Source organism: Lissotriton vulgaris, chromosome 1_1 (assembly GCF_964263255.1).
Source record: "Lissotriton vulgaris chromosome 1_1, aLisVul1.2, whole genome shotgun sequence".
Lineage (NCBI taxonomy): Eukaryota > Metazoa > Chordata > Amphibia > Caudata > Salamandridae > Lissotriton > Lissotriton vulgaris.
The window spans coordinates 240395407-240420629 of record NC_141685.1 but is presented as its reverse complement, the minus strand read 5'-3'; the positions used below and the strand labels follow the sequence as shown (position 1 = coordinate 240420629).

General features: G+C 47.2%; 2 protein-coding genes across 2 annotated transcripts in view; both read right to left on the bottom strand.

Annotated features, from left to right (window-relative positions):
• The window catches only part of LOC147745344 (uncharacterized), a 44087-nt gene that overhangs the window by 4067 nt on the left and 14797 nt on the right, over positions 1 to 25223 (bottom strand). The window lies entirely within an intron of this gene.
• LOC147745345 (uncharacterized) overlaps positions 1 to 25223 on the bottom strand; it is a 175963-nt gene that overhangs the window by 139285 nt on the left and 11455 nt on the right. The gene's annotated exons all lie outside the window — the stretch shown is intronic.

The following is a 25223-nucleotide window of genomic DNA, read 5'->3' as shown; positions in this document are numbered from 1 at the left end:
CAGGGGACTCGTCAACAACATGTCAGTTAAATAGCTAGTTGGTGATGTTGGAGTCAGCAAGTCAGATGAAGGACATTCAAGATGGCAGGACCCATAGGCACTCCACTGTGATGGGAACTAGGTGGCCGGTGAGCAAGTGAAAAGGACGCTGATTTGATGATGGTGTGCTGTTAGTGAGCACTGCCCTGGAAGGGCAAGGAAGGAAGCAATGCCTTGTACGATGGGTGGTCAACCATCACATGGCTGGCAACAGTGAATGGAGGGCAGCACGGCTTCCCAGCATACGGCCGGGCAGGTATATGAGCGGACAGGGAAGCTGAACAAGGGCACACCAGTCACGCCAATGTGGATGAATGCATGTGCCGATATTATAGGACAAACCCAGCCAAAAGGCAACAGAGCACTGTACATGGTCAAAGACAAGCATAAAGTGAATCAGTGATAGGAGAGGTAGCTGGTTTGTAGATGGTAACTTGTGATATAGGGTACTTTAAAGAGGTGCATCTTGACCTCTTTCACAAATTGGAGCTGCTTTGGGGCGGCGCTCCTGATGGAAACAGGGATGGTGTTTAAATATGGATTGCTCAACTCCCATACTTTTGAGTCCTTCATGAGGGGGCAGAGATTAAAGTGTTGAAACCAATGGAGATTAAACACTTTTTTGAATGAGAGGCGTTTGTTTGGAGAGTGATGTCATTGATGTGGGAGCTGAGTGTTGGGGTCCCACTCAGAAAAGTGGCAACTGATGAGACCCTGATGGGGTAGATAAGAGCACTCAGCGGCAGTTATGTGGGATTGGCAATCATGGGGCTCCTGGCATTCCGACAGGTGACGTCAGTTAATGTACCTGAGTGCATTCCTTCTGTGCAGCCGCAGCATCGATGGGATTACACCCCATTGAGTGACTAACAGGAAGTGTTCAGTGATCCTCCAGCAGGGAAGGTCCTACTCTGTCTGTAAGTTCGCTTGACAGGTGAGCATGGTATACCTGACAGAATACGGGGAACTGTGTGGATAGAAGGGTGGGGGGGTCAACACTGGTTTCATATGGACTGAAGTATGAGAAAAATAAGCAACATTTCAAGGAAGTATTACAATACAGTAAATCATGCAAAGGCAGTTTAGTTTTTTTGGGCCAGATATGGGATATTACGTACCAATTGAAGAGAAGAAATCATAATTTTCCTACAAGGGTCATCTACTTTAGAAAGAATCTCAATGCGAGGAGTGACTCTAAAAAGCAGCTTGGGGTGCAGTCAGAGGAGAAAACGCAGAGTATCACTAACGTTAAGCAGAACCACACAACTTTTGTGCATACATACATGCAAAGGAGACAACTGAAATGGGTCCTACACCTCACATGAACCCATACACGAAACCACCTTCACACACAGACCAAACATTCTGGGCGTGGGATGAGGTGAGAAGGAGGGACTCCAGCCATAAACCACAACACAAATATACAAGGAAGAGCTGGAAGGTATTCTGGCAACTGGCGTTTGGTCTCCAGTAATATGTACTTGACTACTCCAGTTAGTAGTGTCATGGACTGGTTCGGGGTAGGGAAGTACCCAACAATAAGCACCTATCGCTCCATGGCTAAAAGAAAAGGTCTCAATCTGCTTCTGACTTTTCCAATTACAGTAAAAATTGGTGGGGATGTGCTTAGAAATATCCTGAATACAGCTAGCAAATGCTATAAAAAAAACCTTTACAAAACCCCTTACAAGGTGGGCAATTCATTGGTGTGTGCAGACACCACTACTAGGCACACCATCTACTACTGGCTTTACCACTTTACCTAAATTGCTGGAAATAAACACCAAATGTTAAGTCTCTGCAGGGTTACTATACAGGTAATTATCCTGGGATTAGGGTAAAGAAATCAGAGGCCCCACCTCCACATCCCCCAGATATAATGTCTCTAATATCCTGCTGGGCTTTAGCCAGCCCTGTCTCTGTAGCAAGACCATTTTGGAGCCCTGGTTGGTCTTTGTGCAGAAGTTAGACTCAAGGGATTTGATTAGCTGCTTGTTCACTGTGGCCTCCGTTAGTTTGGTGAACATCAGGAGCAGAGAGACAGGCCCATCCTTAGAGTTAAAACAAGAGTTAGAGCTGGGAAGCCAACTCTCCAGACAACCCTCAAGCAAAAGAGGTACAGCACAGAAGGCAGCTTTGGAGGCCTCCCTCACACAAAACATGAGAAGAAACACTGTAAGCCTCCTTCACAAAACAGCACAAGCTTTGTGCTCCACATTTGCACAAAACATAAAAAGCATGGGCATCAGACGTGCAAGCCACAAACCTACAAAATAGGAGACAGCAGCAGAACAAGCCTGCCTTACAAACCATGTGCAGACTAGGCAGCAACTACCCAGATATTCAGTGAAGGTGTAGGTGTGGAAAACTGCCAAGAGGTCCTTGGGAATGTTGAAAACTTTAACCAATCTTTCATCTTTACCCAACATATTTTGCAAGGCAGAATTTTTAATCCCATGCTCATATTGGTAAGAAAACAACACCACAAGTTCCAGAGTGCAAAGTAATGTTGGCGTAAACATTATGATTTGTTGCATGCTGAGGTGCAACTGGGAGCAAGAAGAAAAAGGTTGGGCTGGGATGCGTCCCGAGTGATTACCAGTGCCCGAGATGAACCCAAACAACCTATCCATCATTTTCCATATTCCTAAATGCGACAAGAATGTCCAAACGTGGGTTCCATCTATTCTGCACCTCTAGAATCAAGCTACAGCCTACAGTCAAGGCCCAGAGAGGCTGAAACCAGTCTTGCAATGCTTGTGTTCTGGTTCAGAAAGGAACTGGCTTGGCCTTTCAGGCTGGACTGCTCCTATTGGAAGGAATTTTAGGCTGATTTGCATGTCTACTTCCTATCTGTGGTGGCATGGTGGCCCACGCAATGAAGGACTGGGACGCAACCTCATGTAATTACCAGTGGCTGAGATTAGGTTCTCAACATCACTGGAAATTCATCATCTCCTTTAAGCCAGATGATGTCCACGATATTACAGGAAATGGCATTACATTACAATGGACCCAGAGTGGCTACAAACGGAGATGACATCTGGAAAACTCCATGAGAAGACATAGAGAAAAGACTTTTGACGATGCCGCACAGACACTTCCTTTCACCAAGGTACGCATGTAGTGAAGTGTTGGGAGCTCCAGGGCCTGCGGTGAGGCACCCAAGGTACTGTCCAACTACTGCAACGCTTACCTTGAGCCTGCAGTGCGGCCTTGCAAAGACGAATATGAACCACCTCCACAGTCCCTTTCCTCTTGTAATTTTTCTAAACAGGAAAAGGAAGAAGGCTGGCTGCAGGGAGAGGAGGTCCTGGATAGTTTTGTTAAGCACTGTCAAAAGCAAATATCTGAATCCTGTCACAGGATAGTGTAGGAAACGTTGGGTAAAGTGATGAAGACGATAAGGTGTCTGGGCTACTCATCCTGAAGGGTTCTTGATGTGGAAGTGATCAATAATCCAGGTAATCCCATGCAAGCCTCCGTTGACACCACTGAGTCTTTCCTCCAATTGATGCAATCTTTGTAGTGCTTTATAGAAATCCAGAAACAAAATAACAGGGTTGGAACAACTCCATACTGGGGAAAATGCTTCCAACATGTGGACAATGTGGTTACCCAAAAAGTGTTCCGGGTGTTTTGAGAACAAAGTAATAGTTAAAGCACTACAAGCACGTTGATGGACAACATAATAGGAGCGCTTCCAGCGCGATAGTGAGCAAGACAATAGTTGAAGCGCTTCCTGTGCATTACAAAATAAAGCTCAGAAAAGTGCTCCCAAAGTCAGCAATACAAGTATCAGGATCCCACAACAAGTGCGAGTACTGTCTTACGGGTGCAGGTGCTTAGCTGGCTAGGTTTCAGATTGCTACGTGGGACATTTTATATAATTTCAGTGCAATTATGAGTGACATTTCAACAACTATTGGTGACTGTTGGGAATGCCAACCCGCTTATCGAACCTGATAGCTCATGAAGAACTTGGGGTCCCTTTTTTATGTTATACCCTTGCCTTGCGTCCCCTTGTGTTCTGGCTTAAGTGCTGGCCAAACAAGGAACTAAAGCTTACCTAGAAGATTCTAACGGATTGTATGACCCTGGAACACATGTCCAGAATTCCATGCTTGAAGTATGTTAGAGGTCGCTTTACAGAGTTGGGTCCCCCGGAACTCTTTTTAAAACCCTCAACTATAATAAACAAGCATTTGCAATGCAATAGGTCTCACATTTGGAAAGTTTGAGCTATTGGTATTGTAATTGACACATTTTTTATTTATGTTTTGTTTTTGAAAATAGAGAAATTAATAGCTTTGTCATTTACTATGCCAATAGTTATAACTTTCGCAAATGTGACACCTATAGCATTTGTAATGCAATATGTGCTGTATTTACGTGACTTACATGTATTGATATTACAAATAACAATGGCTTTTAATTTCTTTTCAATAACTAATACTTAAATAAAAGTTATTGTAATGTATAATGGCAATAGCTTAAAGATTTGTAAATAACTTTTGTGAAGATTATGTTCAGTGTATTTTATTGTGACGAAAATCCAAGAACAGAAGTGAAATATTAATATCTTTGTGTTACATTTGTAATAAAGCTTGAAACATTGAGAGAACATATTTGAACCAGGTGTTGTTGAATAGTTGCACAGATTGATGCTGTGGTGGCGCTGAGTGATGTTGTGATGGGGAACGAGTGATGCTGTGGCGTTCAGTGATGCTGTATTAGCGCATAGTGATGTTGTGGTGCCCCTGAGTGATGCTGTGGTGGTGCGGAGTGATGCTGTATGATATGCTATGTTTTGTTGCGCTATCCTATGTTTTGTTTTGTTATGCTATGCTATGTTTTGCTATCCTATGCTTTGATTTGTGCTATGCTGTGTTTTGTAATGCTATGCTATGTTTTGTTATGCTATGCTATGTTTTGCTATGCTCTTCTTTGTTATGCTATGCTATGTTTTGTTATGCTATGCTATGTTTTGTTATGCTATGCTATGTTTTGTTGTGTTTTATTATGCTATGCTTTGTTTTGATATGCTATGTTTTGTTATGCTATGCTATGTTTTGTTGTGTGTGCTATGCTATGTTTTGCTATGCTTTTATATGCTTTGTTTTGCTATGCTATGTTTAGTTCTGTTTTGTTAAGCTATGCTATGTTTTGTTGTGTTTTGCTATGTTTTGTTATGCTATGCGTTGTGTTTTGTTATGCTATGTTTTGTTATGCTATGCTGGTGAGGGTGTGTGAGTGTGTGTGAGTGAAGGAGAGTGAGGGTGAGGGAGAGTGAGGGTGAGGGAGAGGGAGGGTGAGGGGGTGTGAGGGTGAGGGTGTGTGAGGGTGAGGGTGTGAGAGGGTGAGGGTGTGTGAGGGTGAGAGTGTGAGGGTTTGTGAGGGTGAGGGGTGAGGGGGGTGAGGGTGAGGGGGTGCGAGGGTGAGGGAGTGTGAGTGTGAGGGAGTGTGAGGGTGAGGGTGTGAGGGTAAGTAAGGGTGTGTGAGGATGAGAGGGGGTGTGAGGGGGTTTGATGGTGAGGGGGTGTAAGGGTGAGGGGATGAGAGGGTGGGGGGGTTTGAGGGTGAGGGGGTGCGAGGGTGAGGGTGAGGGTGAGTGAGGGTGAGTGAGACTGTGTGAGGGTGAGTGAGGGTGTGTGAGGGTGTGTGAGGTTGAGGGGGTGTGAGGGTGTGTGAGGGTGAGGGGATGTGAGGGTGAGGGGGTGTGAGGGTGAGGGGGGTGTGAGGGTGATAGGGGCTGGTGTGGACGTTTGGGGGGGTTGTGAGGGTGAGGGGATGTGAGGGGGAGGGGGAGTGAGAGGGAGGGGTGTGAGGGGGTGTGGGGGAGTGTGAGGGGTGCAAGGGCGTGGGGGTGTGAGGTTGAGAGGGTGAGGGGGTGTGAGGGTGAAGTGGTGTGGGGGGTGTGAGGGTGAGGGGTGTGAGGGTGAGGGGATGAGGGTGTGTGAGGGTGAGATGGTGTGTGATGGTGAGAGGGTGTGTGAGGTTGAGGGGGTGCGAGGGTGAGGGGGGTGAGGGGGTGTGAGGGTGAGGGGGTGTGAGGGTGAGGGGGTGTGTGAGTGTGATGGAGATGTGAGGGTGAGGGGGTTTGAGGGTGAGGGTGTGTGGGAGCGTGTGAGGTGAGGGGTGCAAGGGTGTGGGGGTGATGGTGAGGGGGTGTGAGGGGGATGGTGTGTGGGGGTGATGGGTGCGAGGGTGTGGGGGTGGGAGGGTGAGGGTGTGTGAGGGGGTGTGTGGGGGTTTGAGGGTGTGTGTGGGTGTGAAGGGATGAGGGGGTGTGAGGGTGAGGGAGTGTGTGAGGGTGAGGGGCTGTGAGGGTGAGTTCAAATTCAAGTTCAGGAATTTGTATAGCGCACTATTCACCCAGAGGGTCTCAAGGCGCTTGGGGGAGGGGGTGCATTATTTATCGAATAGCCAGGTTTTAAGTTCCTTTCTGAAGGAAATGTGGTTCTGTGTAAGGGGAGGTGAGTGGGGAGAGAATTCCAGGTCTTGGCCGCCAAGTAGGAGAAGGATCTTTCTCCCATGGTGGATCTATGGATGCGCGGAACTGCGGCGAGGGCTTGATTGGAGGATCTTAGTTGGCGGGTGGGTGTGCAGAAGGACAGTTGTGTGTTGAGGCATTCGGGTCCTAGTTTGTAGAGGGCCTTGTGTGCGTGGGTGAGGAGACGGAACGTTATTCTCTTGTTGACGGGAAGCCAGTGGAGGTCTTTCAGGTGACCGGTAATGTGATCTTGGCGAGGGATGTCCAATATGAGTCTGGCTGATGCGTTTTGGATGCGTTTTTTCTGTAATTTGGCTGTGATTCCGGCGTAGAGGGTGTTTCCATAGTCCAGTCGGCTAGTGACCAGTGCGTGGGTGACAGTCTTTCTTGTCTCGGAGGGGATCCAACTGAAGATTTTTTTGAGCATACGAAGTACGTTGAAGCAAGAGGAGGAGACGGCGTTCACTTGTCTGGTCATCGAGAGGGAGGAGTCTAGGATGAAGCCTAGGTTACGTGCGTGGTCTGCGGGAATGGGTGCTGTGCCCAGGGCCGATGGCCACCATGAGTCGTCCCAGGCAGAGGGGGATGATCCTACGATGAGGACTTCCGTTTTGTCTGAGTTAAGTTTTAGGCGGCTGTTTTTCATCCATTCGGCTACTTCTTTCATGCCTTCGTGAAGATTGGTTTTGGCGGTGTTAGGGTCTTTGGTGAGGGAAACGATCAGCTTGGTGTCGTCAGCGTAAGAGAAGATGTTGAGGTTGTGTTGTCGCGCAATGGATGCGAGTGGACTCATGTAAACGAGGGTGGGACTGAGTGATGATCCTTGTGGTACTCCGCAGATGACTTCGGCGGCCTCTGATTTGAATGGGGGAAGTCGGACTCTCTGGGTTCTCCCGGCGAGGAACGAGATGATCCAGTCCAAGGCTTTTCCTTATATGCCGATGTTGCTGAGGCGTTGTATGAGGGGCTATGACAGACTGTGTCGAAGGCGGCGGAGAGGTCGAGTAGGATGAGGGCAACTGTTTCTCCGTTGTCCAGTAGTGTTCGGATGTCGTCTGTCGCTGCAATGAGGGCGGTTTCGGTGCTGTGTTTGGCTCGAAAGCTGGACTGTGAGGTGTCGAGGGAGTTGTTGGATTCGAGGAAGGCGGCGAGCTGGCTATTGACGGCTTTCTCAATGACTTTGGCAGTGAATGGGAGGAGGGAGATGGGGCGGTAGTTCTTAAGTTCAGAGGGGTCTGCTGTGGGTTTCTTCAGGAGGGCGCTGAGTTCGGCGTGTTTCCAGCTTTCTGGGAAGGTAGCGGAGTTGAAGGAGCAGTTGATGACATCACGGAGATGGGGTGCAATGATGGAGTCTGCTTTGTTGAAGATGTGGTGGGGACAGGGGTCGGTTGGCGAACCTGAATGGATGGAGTTCATTAGGCGGATGGTGTCTTCAGTGGTGTTTGGGTTCCAGGTGCTAAGGTTGTTAGATTGCGGTTTAGGTTCGGAGGTGGGTGGAGTGGACTGTTCTTTGGAAATGTTCTCAAAGCTATTATGTATGTCAGTGATTTTGTTGTAGAAGAAGGAGGATAGCGAATCGCAGAGGTCTTGGGAAGGAGTAATGTCGTTTGAGGCTGCGGTGGGGTTGGTAAATTCTTTGACGATGTTGAATAGTTCCTTGCTGTTATGGGCGTTGTTGTCGAGTCGATCCTTGAATGCTGATTTCTTGGTGGATCGGATCAATTGGTGGTGTTTGCGGGTGACTGTCTTGAAGGAGGTCAGGTTGTCAGTGGTTGGGTTTTTTTCTCCATGTTTTCTCGAGAGTACGGCATAGTTTCTTGGATTTCTTAAGGTCATCGTTGAACCAGGGGGCCTTTTTGCTACCCTGTTTGGTTTGGTGGTTTTTCAAGGGTGCTAATTCTTCAACACTGTGAGTGATCCATTGTTTGAGTTTGGTGGCAGCTTGGTTTGGGTCCAATGAGAGACGGGAGGGTTTTGGTTGAGCGATGTGAGGAGTTGGTCGGTGGTGATTTTGTTCCAGTTTCTTCGCGGAATAGGTTGTGGGGGGTTGTGGGTCGAGGTAGTTTTGTAGCTGAAGTGAACACAACTATGGTCCGTCCAATGGAGAGCTGTGGTGCGATCGAAGGAGATGTGTTTGCTGGAGGTGAAGATTGGGTCGAGCGTATGTCCGGCTACATGGGTGGGGGTGTCAACAAGTTGTTTGAGTCCGAGATTGGCCAGGTTGTCCAGAAGGATGGTGGTGTTGCTGTCGTTTTTCTTTTCCAGGTGGAAGTTGAGGTCTCCCAGTAGAATGTTGTTCTCGGAGGCGAGGGCATGTGGGCTGATGAAGTCAGTGATGTCTTCGCTGAATTGTTTACGGGTTCCTTGTGGCCTGTAGATGAGGGTGCCTCTAAGTGTGGTCCTGGGGTCGGTGTGGATCTGGAAGTGGAGGTGTTCGGCGGTTGTAAGGTTATCGTCGAAGCTGGTCGTGATTCTGATGGTGTTCTTATGGACGATGGCGATGCCTCCTCCTGTTTGGTTGGTGCGGTCTTTTCGGATGATCTTGTAAGCGCCCGGGATGGCTATGGCGATGTCGGGTGTTGATGATACGTTCATCCAGGTTTCTGTAAGGAAGACGATGTCCGGTGAAGCAGTGTCGAGTAGGTACCAGAGTTCAGTGGCGTGTCTGTGGACCGAGCGGGTGTTCAGCAGGATGCACTTCAGGTGGTTAGAGTCGGAGCTGTGTTTGGAGTTAGTGGATTTGGTGTGGGTCTTGATGCAGGCGAACTTGCAGGAGTGGCAGGTGAAGGGACCGTGGGTACGTCCTGGGGCAGCTTCGTAGCATTGTGGTGTGCGTCCGGGGTTAAGGGCTAGGAGGGTGGCGGCGTCATACGTTATGCGGGAGGAGTGCGGTTTGCTGGGGCCAGGGGGTCTGGCGCTGGGCGCGGTCCAGGCGCGGACGGGCGTAGACGGGCTTACCTTTGGCGCACCCGCTGCGTGTGAACGCTGCGCACAGAGGCATCTGTCATATGTATCTAGTGGAGGGGGGAGGGGCGAGGCAGGGTCAGCTGGGAGGCGGGCGCGGGGTGGAGCTACGGGCTAGGAAGCACAACAAACAACAAAATGGCTGCAAGTGAGAGAAATCGAAACTGGGCGAGCCTGGGGGACAAACAGAGGAACAATCGGGCATAAAGTACTTTGCTGACACAAAGCGATCACAACAATGCGCAGACTTAATTATGCAGCACTAAAGATGGTAAACGCACAATGCACAATGCACTAAAGATGGAAAACGCGCAATGCAGGCAGCGGCAGTGATGCGGGGGAATGATCGCGCTAATGACTCAGCTGGAAGGCGCTACGAAACCGCGGCACAGCTTTCAAGCGCTCTCAGGTCACGGAGTCACCAAGCCTTGGGAGCGTGGGGGAGCGACCTCTTCTGAGCTAGGCAGGAGAGTCACGGTGCAGGCATGGTGGGGCAGATCAACAACTATCTGTGGGAGGCAGGGTCAGCTGGGAGGCGGGCGCGGGGTGGAGCTACGGGCTAGGAAGCACAACAAACAACAAAATGGCTGCAAGTGAGAGAAATCGAAACTGGGCGAGCCTGGGGGACAAACAGAGGCACAATCGGGCATAAAGTACTTTGCTGACACAATGCGATCACAACAATGCGCAGACTTAATTATGCAGCACTAAAGATGGTAAACGCACAATGCACAATGCACTAAAGATGGAAAACGCGCAATGCAGGCAGCAGCAGTGATGCAGGGGAATGATCGCGCTAATGACTCAGCTGGAAGGCGCTACGATACCGCGGCACAGCTTTCAAGCGCTCTCAGGTAACGGAGTCACCGAGCCTTGGGAGCGTGGTGGAGTGACCTCTTCTGAGCTAGTCAGGAGAGTCACGGCGCGGGGATGGTGGGGCAGATCAACAACTATCTGTGGGAGGCAGGGTCAGCTGGGAGGCGGGCGGGGGTGGACCTACGGGCTAGGAAGCACAACAAACAACAAAATGGCTGCAAGTGAGAGAAATCGAAACTGGGTGAGCCTGGGGGACAAGGGGTGTGAGGGTGGGTGAGAGGTTGTGTGAGGTTGAGAGGGTGAGATGGTGTGTGAGGGTGGGTGAGGGTGAGTGAGGGTGAGGGGGTGTGTGAGGGTGAGGGGGTGTGTGAGGGTGAGGGGGCGTGAGGGTGAGGGGGTGTGAGGGTGAGGGTGTGAGGATGTGAGGGTGAGGGGATGTGAGGGTGTGTGAGGGTGTGTGAGGGTGAGGGGGTGTGAAGGTGAGGATCGGGGGTGTGAGGGGGTGTGAAGGTAAGGATGAGGGGGTGTGAGGGTGAGGGGGTGTGAGGGTGAGGATGTGTGTGAGGGGTGAGGGTGAGGGGGTGTGAGGGTGAGGTTGAGGGTGTGTGGGGGTATGAGGGGGTGAGGGTGAGTGGGAGGGTTTGAGGGTGTGTGTGGGTGTGAAGGGGTGAGGGGGTGTGAGGGTGAGGGGTGTGTGAGGGTGAGGGGGTGTGAGGGTGAGGGGGTGTGAGGGTGTGCGAGAGGGTGTGTGAGGGTGAGTTTGAGAGGGTGAGATGGTGTGTGAGGGTGAGGGGGTGTGTAAGAGTGAGGGGATGTGAGGGTGAGGGGGTGTGAGGGTGTGAGGATGTGAGGGTGAGGGAATGTGAGGGTGTGTGAGGGTGAGATCAATCAATCAATCAAAGACATTTATAGAGCGCACTACTTACCCGTAGGGTCTCAAGGCGCTTGGGGGGGGGGGGTGCCGTTACTGCTCGAACAGCCAGGTCTTGAGCTTCTTCCTGAAAGAGAGGTGGTCTTGGGTCAGGCGCAGGTCGCCGGGAGGGAGTTCCAGGTCTTGGCGGCCAGGTAGGAGAAGGACCTTTCTCCTGTTGTCGCTCTTTGGATGCGTGGGACGGCGGCGAGGGCGTGGCTGGCTGATCGGAGGTGGCGTTTGGGAGCGTAGAAGTTGATTCGGTTGTTGAGGTAGCTCGGGCCTTGATCGTGTAGGGCTTTGTGTGCGTGGGTTAGGAGAGGGAAGGTGATTCTTTTGTTGACGGGGAGCCAATGCAGGTCTCTCAGGTGGCCGGAGATGTGGCTGTTTCGTGGGATGTCGAGGATGAGTCTGGCTGAGGCGTTCTGGATCCGCTGGAGTCTCTTCTGGAGCTTGGCGGTGGTTCCGGCGTAGAGGGCGTTGCCGTAGTCCAGTCGGCTGGTGACGAGGGCTTGGGTGACGGTCTTCCTCGTTTCCGTGGGGATCCACCAGAAGATCTTCCGTAGCATGCGCAGGATGTTGAAGCACGACGAGGAGACGGCGTTGACTTGTCTGGTCATGGAGAGGGAGGAGTCCAGGATGAAGCCAAGGTTGCGTGCGTGGTCCGTCGGTTTGGGTGCGGTGCCCATGGCGGGGGGCCACCAGGAGTCGTCCCAGGCGGAGGGCGAGGAGCCCAGGATGAGGACCTCCGTCTTGTCTGAGTTCAGTTTCAGGCGGCTGGTCGTCATCCACTCGGCTACATCTTTCATCCCTTCGTGCAGGTTGGCTCTGGCGGCGGCGGGGTCGTTGGTCAGGGAGAGGATCAGCTGGGTGTCGTCGGCGTAGGAGATTATGTTGAGGTTGTGTTGGCGTGCGATGGCCGCGAGGGGGCTCATTTAGACGTTGAAGAGGGTAGGGCTCAGCGAGGATCCTTGAGGGACGCCGCAGATGACTTCGTGGCCTCTGACTTGTACGGTGGTAGGCAGACTCTCTGTGTTCTTCCGTCGAGGAAGGAGACGATCCATTCCAGTGCCTTCTCCTGGATTCCGACGGTGCTGAGGCGTTGCACTAGGGTGCGGTGGCAGACGGTGTCGAATGCCGCGGAGAGGTCTAGGAGGATGAGGGCCGCTGTTTCTCCGTTGTCCATCAGGGCTCGGATGTCGTCGGTGGCGGCGATGATGGCGGTCTCGGTGCTGTGGTTGGCTCGGAAGCCAGACTGTGAGGGGTCGAGGGATCCGTTCGTCTCGAGGAAGGCGGCCAGCTGTTTGTTGACGGTCTTCTCGATGACTTTGGCTGGAAACGGGAGGAGTGAGATGGGGCGGTAATTCTTGAGTTCGGTGGGGTCTGCTGTAGGTTTCTTGAGTAGAGCGCTGAGTTCGGCGTGCTTCCAGCTCTCAGGGAAGGTGGCGGTGTCGAAGGAGGTGTTGATAATGTCCCGCAGGTGGGGTGCGATGACAGCGTCGGCCTTGTTGAAGACGTGGTGGGGGCAGGGGTCGGTCGGAGATCCGGAGTGAGAGGGTGAGGGTGTGTGAGGGTGAGGTGTATGAGGGTGAGGGGGTGTGAAGGTGAGGATGGGGGGGTGTGAGGGTGAGGGGGTGTGAGGGTGAGGAGGTGTGCAAGGGTGAGGGTGAGGTTGAGGGTGTGTGGGGCTATGAGGGGGTGAGGGTGAGTGAGGGTAAGAGGGGTGTGAGGGTGAGTGTGTGAGGGTGGGTGAGGGTGTGAGGGTGAGTGTGGGTGGGTGAGGGTGTGAGGGTGATTGAGGGTGTGTGAGGGTGAGAGGGTGTGAGGGTGTGTGAGGGTGAGGAGGTGTGAGGGTGAGGGTCCGAAGTAAATGGTGGCAGGGCAGTCACCATAAGACAGAGAGAAGAGACTGCCTGGTGATTGCATTGGTCAGTTTCAGAATCAGGAGGAGCAGAGTCAGCACAGTCTGCGAGAGATCAACGTGTCTAGAGGCAAAGCATAGCGGATGTAGTATTGTAGCTAGCAAGTCGAATGTTTTCAAGCTGGGTGTCCCTAGAGAGATGGCAACACAGCAACAGTATTTGAGGAGAAAGGCTACTGTAAATAAGCACGGTAGGCTTTCACTTTTGTCCAGAAAAAAACCCGAGAAAGGTGCAGAGAACGCCGAACAAAACACGGCTTCCCTGCGAAATGGATGCAAAAAAAAACCAAGAAAAGCGGACATCAAAGGAAGAGTGGGAGGGAACGAGCTTCTGGGTTGTGAGCGAAAACTAAAGTTAATTGTTGTAAGAGGGGGAGCAGGAAGTGAGGCCGAGCACGCGCTGACGAAAGCAGTCTGCTGCTTTCAAGCTGATGCCAGATGCCAGCTTCGCGCTTGAATGCCTCACATGCATTGGCCATAAACCGCGTTCCAAAGGTCTTTGGGGGCATTTTCTGGTGCCCCTTACTATATCTCTCGCATAGCGATCGCTTACGCGATAGCTAGGCTCGCCCTAAAAAATGATGTGGAACTGATCAAAAAAGCATTTATTTGCATTAAAAAGCTAGAAAGAGATGAACAGGAATTATGCAAACCAAGCGTCCGTAAATTGCTGACCCTAAAAAACCCATCCACTGACTGAGCCATACCTTTTGGGAACACTGACCACCTATGAGCGTTTTTTTACTATCCTGGTTTCGGCTCAATTTTTTCCATCTTTTAATTGCCTTTCCGAAAGGGTGTAGCAGAGGACAGGTGTTTGCGCACCCTGTGGCTGCGACAACCTGTCTCCACAGGACCTGCTACACTTGATGTTCCTCTGTAAATTCTATGATGTACCTCGGAGAAATTTTTTACTCCCCCTTTTAAAGAGTCTTAATTTTAACCAGTTTCGCCCAGCACTTTTGTATTTGCAGCTGTTGAAATCAGACTGTATAATCTTTATTGTAGGCTATCTGAAATCTTTGGTGATAAGCAGGGCCTGCCTGGAATATTAGTTATTTTAGGGGGAGGAGGTACTCCTAGTTTTAAGGTATGTCTCTTGTGTGTTCTCTATCTTAAGCAAAGAAATATATTTATCGTACCTGCCATATTTTATTCGTAACTTTTCTTGTTCTATGGCTATGAACTGTAAACTTTTTTTAATGTACTTCTTTTATGAAATGTGTATATATATACTGTGACTATTATGGTTTTCACACTGTAAATCTGAATAAAGTTTTATGAAATGAAATGAGTGACGCTTTCTCGTGAGAAGAATCAAGCAATGGAAACACATACATAACAGAAATTACACCCATTGAGCAATGAGAAAAGCTAAGAAGATCTTAAAACTGCTGCAGAAATGGAAGGGCACTAACCAACATTACATATAGAGAGCCCTGTAGGAAGTCTCATCTTTCACACTCGCAACAATACCAGAGTGCACATTAGTGTTTTTGAAAACGTTACCTGAAAGAACAGAGAAACAACTCTATGAATAGGGAAGCGCTGCAGCCAGCCTGCCAGCACTTGAATGTATGTATGTAGCTCATTTCAAATGTCCTTTAGGCTAGTCCTTTCATGTATACCTCTATTTTTCAAACATTGTCATATCCACACGACAATATTGTTTCTAAGCATGTGATCTTTTACCTAGTACCTTGCTACTGTGTCTTTAAAGCCAGGCTCTCGGTACTCTATCATAATCCCTGTACCTGGCGAACCAGGCACGTTATAATTATTCTGTATAAGGGTCACCACTTTTTGCATCCTTGGCCAACAGCCAGCTGTGCATGATCGCATTTGTTTGGAAAAACATTTATGATTGTTTTCAAAATATTAATGACTGTTTTCAAAACATAAATTCTAGAAGAAACCCTAGAGTGACCACATGTAGTATATTAAACCCTTATTCCTCCCTTCAAATTAGATGAGAAATCCTTCCAAGCTGACATGTGATGCATGCTGAATCTTCGCCACGCAGCGGTCTGATATCTCTTGCGGGGTGTCATCCTCGAAGCAGAGACGGGATCCTTCGTTCTCAACCATCATGGGATGGTTCTTCTCTAGGAGTTTTTTGTCTACCCACATACATATGCACATACACATGCAGTTCTAGGCTAGGTATATTTAAGAAAATTACTTGGGGCGTTTATTTTAGGAACATGCAAGTGCTAGTGCTTTTATCTGAACTGCTTATTTTCATCTTATTGGCACTATGGTAGAAATGTATCTACTATTTACTATATTGGTAGTAGCAATCTCTTGCGTATGCCTCTGTCTCTTGATTGTCGCAGCACATATGTTTTACAAAAGACTGATGCTGTAACAATAAATACTAATTGAAATGTCCTAATCGCCCTCTTGTGTATATTCTGAGAATAAGTGAGCCCGAGTGACTGGGCGAAAAGTATTGTACTGTTTTCCATGGTCACTGAGGAATCAGGGTTGTCATGATCAGTGGTTGCCAGAGATACAGGGGGTGGTAGTGGCACTTTTACAGCTAGCTGGTCTAACAGCTGACATATCCTGTGGGGGTGTCTGGAAGCAGTCGGGACACCAAGTACTCACTTTAGGTCATCCAAAATGCGCAGGTCCTGGGAATTCCTAGGAACCACCACACGACATGGCACCACCAACATTGGTTTGGTTCTTATATTTAACAGTACAAATCTGAGAAGTTCAGTCATGCTCTCTCAGAAAGCCCTACTCAGACTTTTCAGAGATGTCTGAAGTGGGAAAGGGTATCCACCTCAGCTGAGCAGTTATACTCTGTGTATTGGCTGAACGTTTAAACAAGCTTGTAAAGATAAAAGGTTCCCCACATTGTGCAAAACCCTTACATTTCTAAAAAAACATTTATCCATCTCCATTTTGGAATGACTGAGGCCAAGAGCAGTGGTTCAGGGAATGGGGAAGAAGAGTTTGCTAATGCTCTCAACATCTTAGAGAACTGTAGAAATGTAGTAACTATTAAATTGATAGAACATGGCGTACCTGCAACAGGTGGCTTTGTTAAGTTCGTAATTGAGGCACATGAGGTGTTTGGATCAGAGTTATTCCATTCTAGGGTTCAGTTCCCAGCTGCAGGTCCACAGACTAAATTGTTCTACACATGCATTGTGGCTGAACCACCGCAAGAATACATTCCTTTACGTATATATCAAAGACCCGTTAACTTACCAGCAACACAGAAAGTGGTTTAAAGTTGCCCTCCCACACACGAAATCTGTCGGAAGACTTGGTCCACTCAGCATAGAAGGAGCGACCTGTCCGGTCTTAGCGACATACACTTAACATCCACAGATAGATGCCCTACCAGTGGATGAAGTCCGTACAATATATAAAGACATAGTCCAGCTATACAGACATATTGTCCAGTTCGTCATGAGAACGTTAACAGACCAACCTGCGAGAAGTGCTCCAGTTGGTCCACAACAGACCACACCCAACATTAACCCACATACACTAAAATCAGTGATGGGGACAATCCTCTCGAAACAGGAGAAAATTTTGTTTTAAATAGCACAGAAAACTGCACAGCTGATGGCAGTATTTCCCCATATGGGTCCGCAGTAAAAACACAGAATGCTAACCATTTGCTTGCAATGGGGATGGTTCCCTTGATTGAGGATTATACCACTTGGGGGACAATCCTACTGCCATTTACATCAGAATACATGGTATCCCTTCAATATCAGTCATTCCAGAAGTAGTAAAACAGATACAGAATGAGTACGGGCAGGGCCCCCCTGGATTTGGGAATGAACCTGATAGGTAATTTTGCTTGAGTATCTGCAATCATGCTGAGAAATCATGAAAAGAAATTTATGCTGCATTAGGTAGAGATAGTTTGGGAGCCAAACCAGGGAAGCCACAAATGGCAGGTAGTCCCGATAGGACAACACAAAGCAAGCACCCAATTCTTCTAAAAAGAAATGGAAAAAATAAAAACTTTAAAAAGAACTATTCAGAAAAGAATCATGATAGCTTTAAGAAAACTGACAGGTATCAGGACTTGATACACATTCCTTTTGTTCTTTTCAGGGTTCATCAAAAAACTTGGAGAGGGACGGGCGATCAGAACAAAAGACTGAAGATCGACCAAAGACAAAGTGGGAAGCTCACCGTAATTCACATTAAATTAGCAAAAACTCATTTCAAAAGGAAGAAAGTAACTGACTTGAAAATTAGACATGCCCATGTTACTGTAGACTCAGCTTCTGAGCAAGGAATAGGACCTGACGATGCTAGACAGTGTGGCATAAGTAACAATAGCTCCTCAGAAACTGAAGGATTTTCTGGTGACCGCAGTATTGAATGAACACATCACAGTGGAAACACCAGATACAAGAGTTAGTGTCCCCCATCGATTACACGAAATTACACTCCAAATAAAGGGGGCCTTTTCAAGATAAGTTAAAGGTCTCTTTTGGGAGAATTTAACATATGGATATGACATACTGTTAGCAGAAAAAGATTGGCCGTCTGAGATTGTGATGGATTGCCCAAGAGAGGAAAGCGTAATTTTGCCTGCTTTCTTCAACCTCGTTCCAGAATCTTTAAAACATTCATACGCACTAGCTCCAGAATTATATTGCAACCATGTAGGGTGGTACTTGGAGTCTACTGACCACGAAATCCCATTAAAATGTACTCCAAATCCACATTACTAAACAAACAAGCATCCTAGGACCGGTTACGGGATTTCACCCCTCTTCAGCCAGGATAGCTTGAATCCAGTGGCACAGTGAGACCGGGACCCACGTCTGGGCATACCCGCCGCACTCAGGGCGAGGAAGCAAAAGACACACAATTGATGGACGGTTTGCAAAACAAATCAAAACATTCACCCCCAGTCAAGAGATCTGGGTTAAATCCATCATTCTTTTGCTCACCATGCTACCCCAGTTTAGACCTGGCCATATGCAAATCAGTCTTGACCATGTGCCTCATGGGAACAGTTCAGCCCCGACTGATAAGCCAGGTCCTCCCAGGACCAGAAACAAGCCTCCTAGGACCGGTTTCGGGGTTTCACCCCTCGTCATCCAGGATAAATTGAATCCAGTGGCACAGTGAGCCCGGGGTCTACGTCTGGATATGAGGGCTGAAAGCTTTTTTCGGTTTGAGATTCCTTGTAAACTTAAACAAATCTATAATAGAGTTACACACATCACCAGAATCTTTCGGTCAGAAGCCCATACCTTTCTCCAAAAGGCTGACCATATCATTAGTTATTGTTTACTCACTAAGATTAATCACTTCCACCACTTTAGTTTGACTGTTGTCTAATTCTGTTTGTTCCATGATCTCAATCAAATACCTATCTTGTCTCTCCTTGTCTTTTTGATGGATTTGCCTGTCGATTTGGTTGGTCCCTGTTCCCTCTTTTGATCCTTTTTACCTCGCATAAAAAACTCATATCTTTATTGCTGCTAATAGATGTGGAACTGGAGCTGATGTTAGCAGGTTTGGATTTGCTCTTTGCCTGATCCTTATTATCATGCACTACCAAGTAATCATATTTTTTAGAGACAGTAAAGATTCTCCCTTGCTTGTAATCAATTTGGTCCCTCTTAAGTTTATGTGCTTTTCTTTGATTGATGTCTTACTGATGCTTCTTAATAACCTCTTTTAATATCTCATAGTTTTGTGCTGTAGCTTCCTTTAGATCAAGATCTCTTACTTCAGATTCTAGTTGTGTTATTTCAGCCTGTAGGCTTTGTACTTTACGTTCATGCTGAAGGGAATTCACTGGCTGATGAAGCCGCCAATGCAACAGTTTCTGCAATCACTTGTTCTAGCACGAGGCTAGATGGAGACATACTGATAGCTGTCAACGCCTCAGAAAACAGCTCTGCAATACCGAAGAGCTTGCCACTCAAATATTCCTATAAATTTGATGCACACACACACCGCATGCTCAAATTCCAGAAGTTAGGGTTAGAGTTATACCAAACATAGATCGCAGATTAGGTTTTGTCATGTCCTTTAGGCTAGTCCTGTCATGTATATCCCTATGACATACATTTGTCAGATCTACACCACAATAACGATTCTAAACAGGTGACCTTTTATCTAGTAGCTTACTCCTATTTCTCTGACACCATACTCTTAGTATTCTATCGTAATCCCTGTACCTGATGTACATAAACATGACCCTAGGCACGGCAGAATTATTCTGTATAAGACTCACCAATCTTTTCAACCTTGGCCAACAGCCAACTGTGCATGATCGCATTTGTTTAGAAAAGCATTGGTGATTATTTTCAAAACATCCATGATTGTTTTCAAAACATATCGATTCTTGAAAAAACCCTGGAGTGACCACTTTCCAAATCAGAGGAGAATTCCGTCCATGCTGACTTGGGGTCCTGTATGCTGAATCGTCGACATGCAGCGGTCTGACATCCCTTGCATTGTGTCATCCTCGAAGCACAGACAAGGTCCTTCATTCTCAACCATCAGGTGAGGGGGCTGGTTATTCCCTAGGGGTTTCTTGGCTACACGCATATATATGCATGCTACATATACAGATTTAGGCGAAGTACATTTAGGCAAATCACTTAGGGCACGCATTTTAGGACTATGCAAGTGCTACTGTTTTTATCTGAACTGCTTATGTTCATCCTACTAGCACTAGGATAGAAATGTATCTACTATTTACTGTATTGGTACTAGCAATCTCTTTTGCTGCTTCTGTCTCCTGATTGTCGCAGGACCAATACATTCTTATTGAAAATATCCTAATCGCCATCCTGTGTATTTTCTGAGAGAAAGCAAGCACGAGTGTCTGAGTGAAATGCACTGTACTGTTTTCCACGAGCCCTGAGGAATCAGGGTTGTCACGTTCAGTGGTTGCCAGAAACTACCTGCGCCACAGTATGATGCAGGGGATGGTAGTGGCACTGTAGAGCTAGCTGGTCTAATGGCTGACATATCCTGTGGGGCATCAGGATGCAGCCAAACGGGAGCAAATTCCGTTCTGGATAGCACAAAAAAATGCACAGCTGCAAGCAGTATTTCCCAATACAGGTCTGCGGGAAAACATAGAATGCTAACAATTTGCTTGCTATTGGGGGTGGTTCTCTCGATTGAGGATTGTACCACTTGGGGAACAATCTTTGCTGCAGTTTACATCAGAGTACACGGTACCTCTTCGTTAGCAGTTGTTCCTGATTTATTGAAACAGCTACAGAACGAGTAGTGGGCAGGGCCTGCCCTGGACTTGAGTATGAAACTGATGGGTAATTTTGCACCAGTCTCTGCAATAATGCTGAGAAATATAAGGGGGAAGCAGCAGAAATGGCCATAAACAGCCACCTATGGGAAACAGCTCCTATCAACAGGGAACGAAAATTTCCACAAATTATCGAATAAACCTATCCTGCATTAGGTAGCGATAATTTGGGAACAAATGCAGGGAAGCCACATATGAAGGGTTGTCCCGACAAAGACAACTCAAAGCAAGCACCCACTTCTTCTAAAACGAAATGGAAAAACTAAATTCTAAAAATAACAATTCAGAAAATAATTCACGATCAAAAAAGTGAGTCCTCTCAAAAGAGGTATAACCTTAGGAAGGGAAACAACCTTTACAACGCAGTCATTACATCGCACTACCTTTACATAGCAGTCATTACATCGGAACATCCTTTACATAGCATGCCATTACAACGCAGCCATAACATTGCATGTCACTACAACGCATGTCATTACAACGCATGTCACTACAATGCAGGCATTACATCGCAAGTCATTACAATGCATACCATTACAATGCATAGTATCCCTACACTATCCAACACTTACCCTACTGTTGCACTCACTGGAGTTAGAATAGTAATTATTACCCCTATACTACCCAACATTTACCTTAAATGCGATGTAATGGTATGCATTGTAATAGTATGCGTTGTAATGGTATAATGCGATGTAATGGAATGCGTTGTAAAGGTAGTTTCTGAAAATGTGATGTAATGGTATGCAATGTAAAAGAATGCGTTGTGAAGGATGTTGCGATGTAAAAACTGCGTTGTAAAGGCATGCATTGTAAATGTATGCGTTGTAACGTCATACATTCCCTTAGGAATCGTGATAAGATTAGGAAACCTGACAGGTATCTGGACACTGATACACGTTCCTTTCGTTCCTTCCAGGGTTCAATAACACTCGAAGAGGGACGGGTGATCTGAACAAAAGCAAGAAGATCGACAAAGACATTATCGAAATTCTGATTATAATATCAAGCAGGAAGAGCAACCTAAATCAAAACCTCAATTCAAAAAGAGTAAAGTAGCAGGCTTGAAAATTAGACATGCCGAGGCTACTGAGGACTCAGCTTCTGAACGGGGCTATGACAATGTTAGACAGCGTGGTAGAATTAACAAGAGCTCACCAGAACCTGAAGGATTTTCTGGTTAGAGCAGTATTGAATGAACACATCATAGTGGAAACACCTGATACCAGAGTAAGTGTCCCAATTGCACTGTACGAAATTACACTCCAAATAGAGGGGGACATCTCAAGAAATGTTAAAGGTCTCTTTTGGGAGAACTAACATATGGGCATGACATACTGTTAGCAGAAAGAGATTGGTTGCCTGGTTTGTGAAGGATTGCCCAAAGGGGCAAAGCGTCATTTTGCCTGCTTTCTCTAACCTCGTTCCAGAATTTTTAAAGCGCTAGCTCCAACATTATACTGCAACCATGTAGGGTGGGACGTGGAGTCTACCTCCATGAAATCCTATTGAAATCTACTCCAAATCCTCAGAGACAGTCCCTATAAAAAATTATGCAAAAAGGCAGGTCAAAGAAATCTTAGATCAACTCGAATACCAAGGTATAATTGAGACTTGCAACTCACGGATGAATAATCCTTTGTTTCCAGTAATGAAACCTGACAGCACATATCGTCTAGTTTTAGATTATCGACATTTGAACACATGCATGCCAGCATTTGCAGTTCAACATGCACACAGTGCCGCATTAATGAATAACATTGTATGGAAGAAATACAAAATGATATTCGATATCTCAAATGGATTCTTCTGCCAAAATATAGCTCCAGAGAGCAGATATTTGACAGCATTTTCTGCCCTCTGCACTCAGCATCACTTCCGTTGTTTGCGCCAGGGGTATAGGAACAGCCCGGGGCTGTTTTCTGCAAGAGTGTCAGAATTATTACAAACATGTGACGAGAATGCAGTGTCCTCTGTAGATGATATCTATCTGACGGAAGATGAATTACTTGAACACTTGAGCAGGGTGAACAACATAATTGTGGGATTTGCCAATTTGGACTACAAATTTAATTTCAAGAAATCTAAAACTGCCAATCTCAATGTCCTATTTTTGGGATATGAGCTATCAAGTATAGGCAAGAGCTTGGCAGCCAACTTTTTAGAAAACTATGCGGTGCTCCACCCTCCAAAGACTCCCAAAGGTTTGCGATCCATCTTACGATTTCTAAACTTTGACAGAACATACATTCTAGGCTATGCAGAACGAGTAAAACCTTTCTACAACCTAATCAGACCTGATTTCACATCACATCAGTGGAAACAGCAACACATGGATAGTCTACGTTCAGTTCAGGCTGACATGATAGCATCTAAACATTTACACACACGTGTGAATACCATCAACTTGGTGATCCGGGTGGTCCCGGGTTTATCAGGATATTCCTTAATCACTTTCAATGAAGGTGAGACAGTCCCAATAGCATACAAACCATATTTGTACACAAATGCTGAAATTCGATTTGCAGCAACGAAAACTATAGACCAATATCACAGCTCCCTTTTCTCTCAAAAGCCCTGGAGAAACTGGTCAACATACAGCTGACTAAATACCTAGAGACCAACTCCCTCCTAGACCCGTCCCAAACAGGGTTTAGAGCCAATAACAGTACCGAAGCAACGTTGCTGGCAGTGTCGGACGGTATCAGATCCACCGCCGACCAGGGTGGGGCGGTGGCACTGATATTGCTCGACCTGTCAGCGGCGTTTGATACGGTCTCCCACGAACACCTGCTTCATATACTTCGAAGCAAGGGAGTACAGTCCAAAGCCTTGGGCTGGCTCCACTCCTTCTTATCCAACCGTACCCAAGCTGTACACATGGGACAGTATCACTCTAAACCAAGCACCATCGGCTGTGGGGTACCACAGGGTGCCTCTTTGAGCCCCACCCTCTTCAATGTCTATGTTTCATCTTTAGCCGACATTGGGAGGAAGTGGGGCATTGGAGTCTGCTCATACGCTGACGACACACAGCTGGTGGTGACTATGGATGAAGGCCCTGATGTCATCAAATCCAAACTACACAACTGTCTAGGAGAAATGGCCGACTGGATGCACAAGCATTCCCTGAAGCTGAATGCCGGGAAATCAGAGATCCTACTATTTGGGGGAGCAAAACATGTATGGGATGCCACATGGTGGCCCCCTTCACTGGGAACGGCCCCCTCTCCCAGTCAACAGGCCAGGAACCTGGGAATCATTATGGACGATACTCTTTCCATGAAAGATCATGTCAGATCACTCTGCGGGAAAAGTTTTGCCATACTCAAACTCCTTGCTAAAATATTCCCTTGGCTACCCTTGGACTGCAGACGGTCCGTTACGCAGGCACTACTGGTCAGTCGCCTGGATTATGGTAATGCACTTTTCAATGGGATGAACGACCATCTATTCTCACGTCTGCAGATTGTGCAAAACCAGGCGGCTAAACTTATTCTTAACAAAAGTAAGCGCGACTCAGCATCAGAGTGCCTAAATAAACTCCACTGGCTCCCAATGCGTCAGAGGGCTGCCTTCAAGCTACTCAGTCATGCTCACAAGACCCTACATGGAACTGGCCCTTCGATACTGCAAGGAAGGATCGAATTTTACAAACCTAACAGAAATCTGCGATCTTGCCAATCTGCATTGGCAAAGCCTAAACGCATCCATAAGGTCAGAACAGGTGGACGTTCCTTTTCCCACCTAGCAGCCAAGAGATGGAACGAGCTCCCCCCCAAGCTAAGACACACCTCCAACTATCTTCAGTTCAGAAGGAATCTCAAAACGTATCTCTATACTAAACCATAAATCCCAGCTGTCACCCTAGCAGCTTCTCTGGCTCTTAGCGCCGTGATATCCTTCGGGATGATTGATGCGCTCTATAAAAACCACAAAATAAATAAATAAAATACTGACAGCAGTACAGACTGCTGTAGTGAGAGAAAGAGCAGTGGCACAGGGGAAAGCCATAAATGTTGTAACCCCAGTACCAACTTTAAAGCCGTTACCAAAGAGAGCATTCCAAATGCTAAAGCATTGCCTCCACAATTGATACAATAGTCTAATTCTCTCACAGCAACAGACGTAGATTACAGATATGATTCTCCATTAAAAAGGAAACCGTTCCTGCAGTACAAACTAGAATACCCTCTCCCAAATAAAATCTTGCCTCTAGAGAAATATGAATACATCATTTATACTGATGGTTCTGCTCAGCCTGATATAGAAAGTAAGCAACAGTATAGCACATCATGTGCTACAGTAAAGGGACATATGCATGACAGTATGTTCCATCCCAGCAACACGACTACGCAATCTCTAGAAGATTGTCCAGCACGGTTGGCAGAGCTGAAAACCCTGATATTAGCACTACAATACACATATCTGGAATTCCCAACACTGATAGTGTGTGATTCATTTTACTATGTGCAGTCCTATAATGAATAGCTTCATTATTGGGGCCAGAATGGGTTTAGAAATTCCAAGGCTGTACAATTAAACATAGATTGTTAAGGGAACAAGAGGCAAAGCTCAAAGCATGCCTGCCACTTGCTCAAGTGATTCACACCTTCAGTCATCAGCGTGTTGGCGTACACGATGGGAATTCACTGGGTGATGAAGTCACCAAGGTTACAGTGCAAACTGTGGCAGTCGCTACATTCACTCTTTCTAGCACGAGGATAGAGACATAATGATAGCTGTCACGCCTCAAAAATGGTCCTTACACTCCGAAAGGCTTTCCAGTCAAATATTCCTA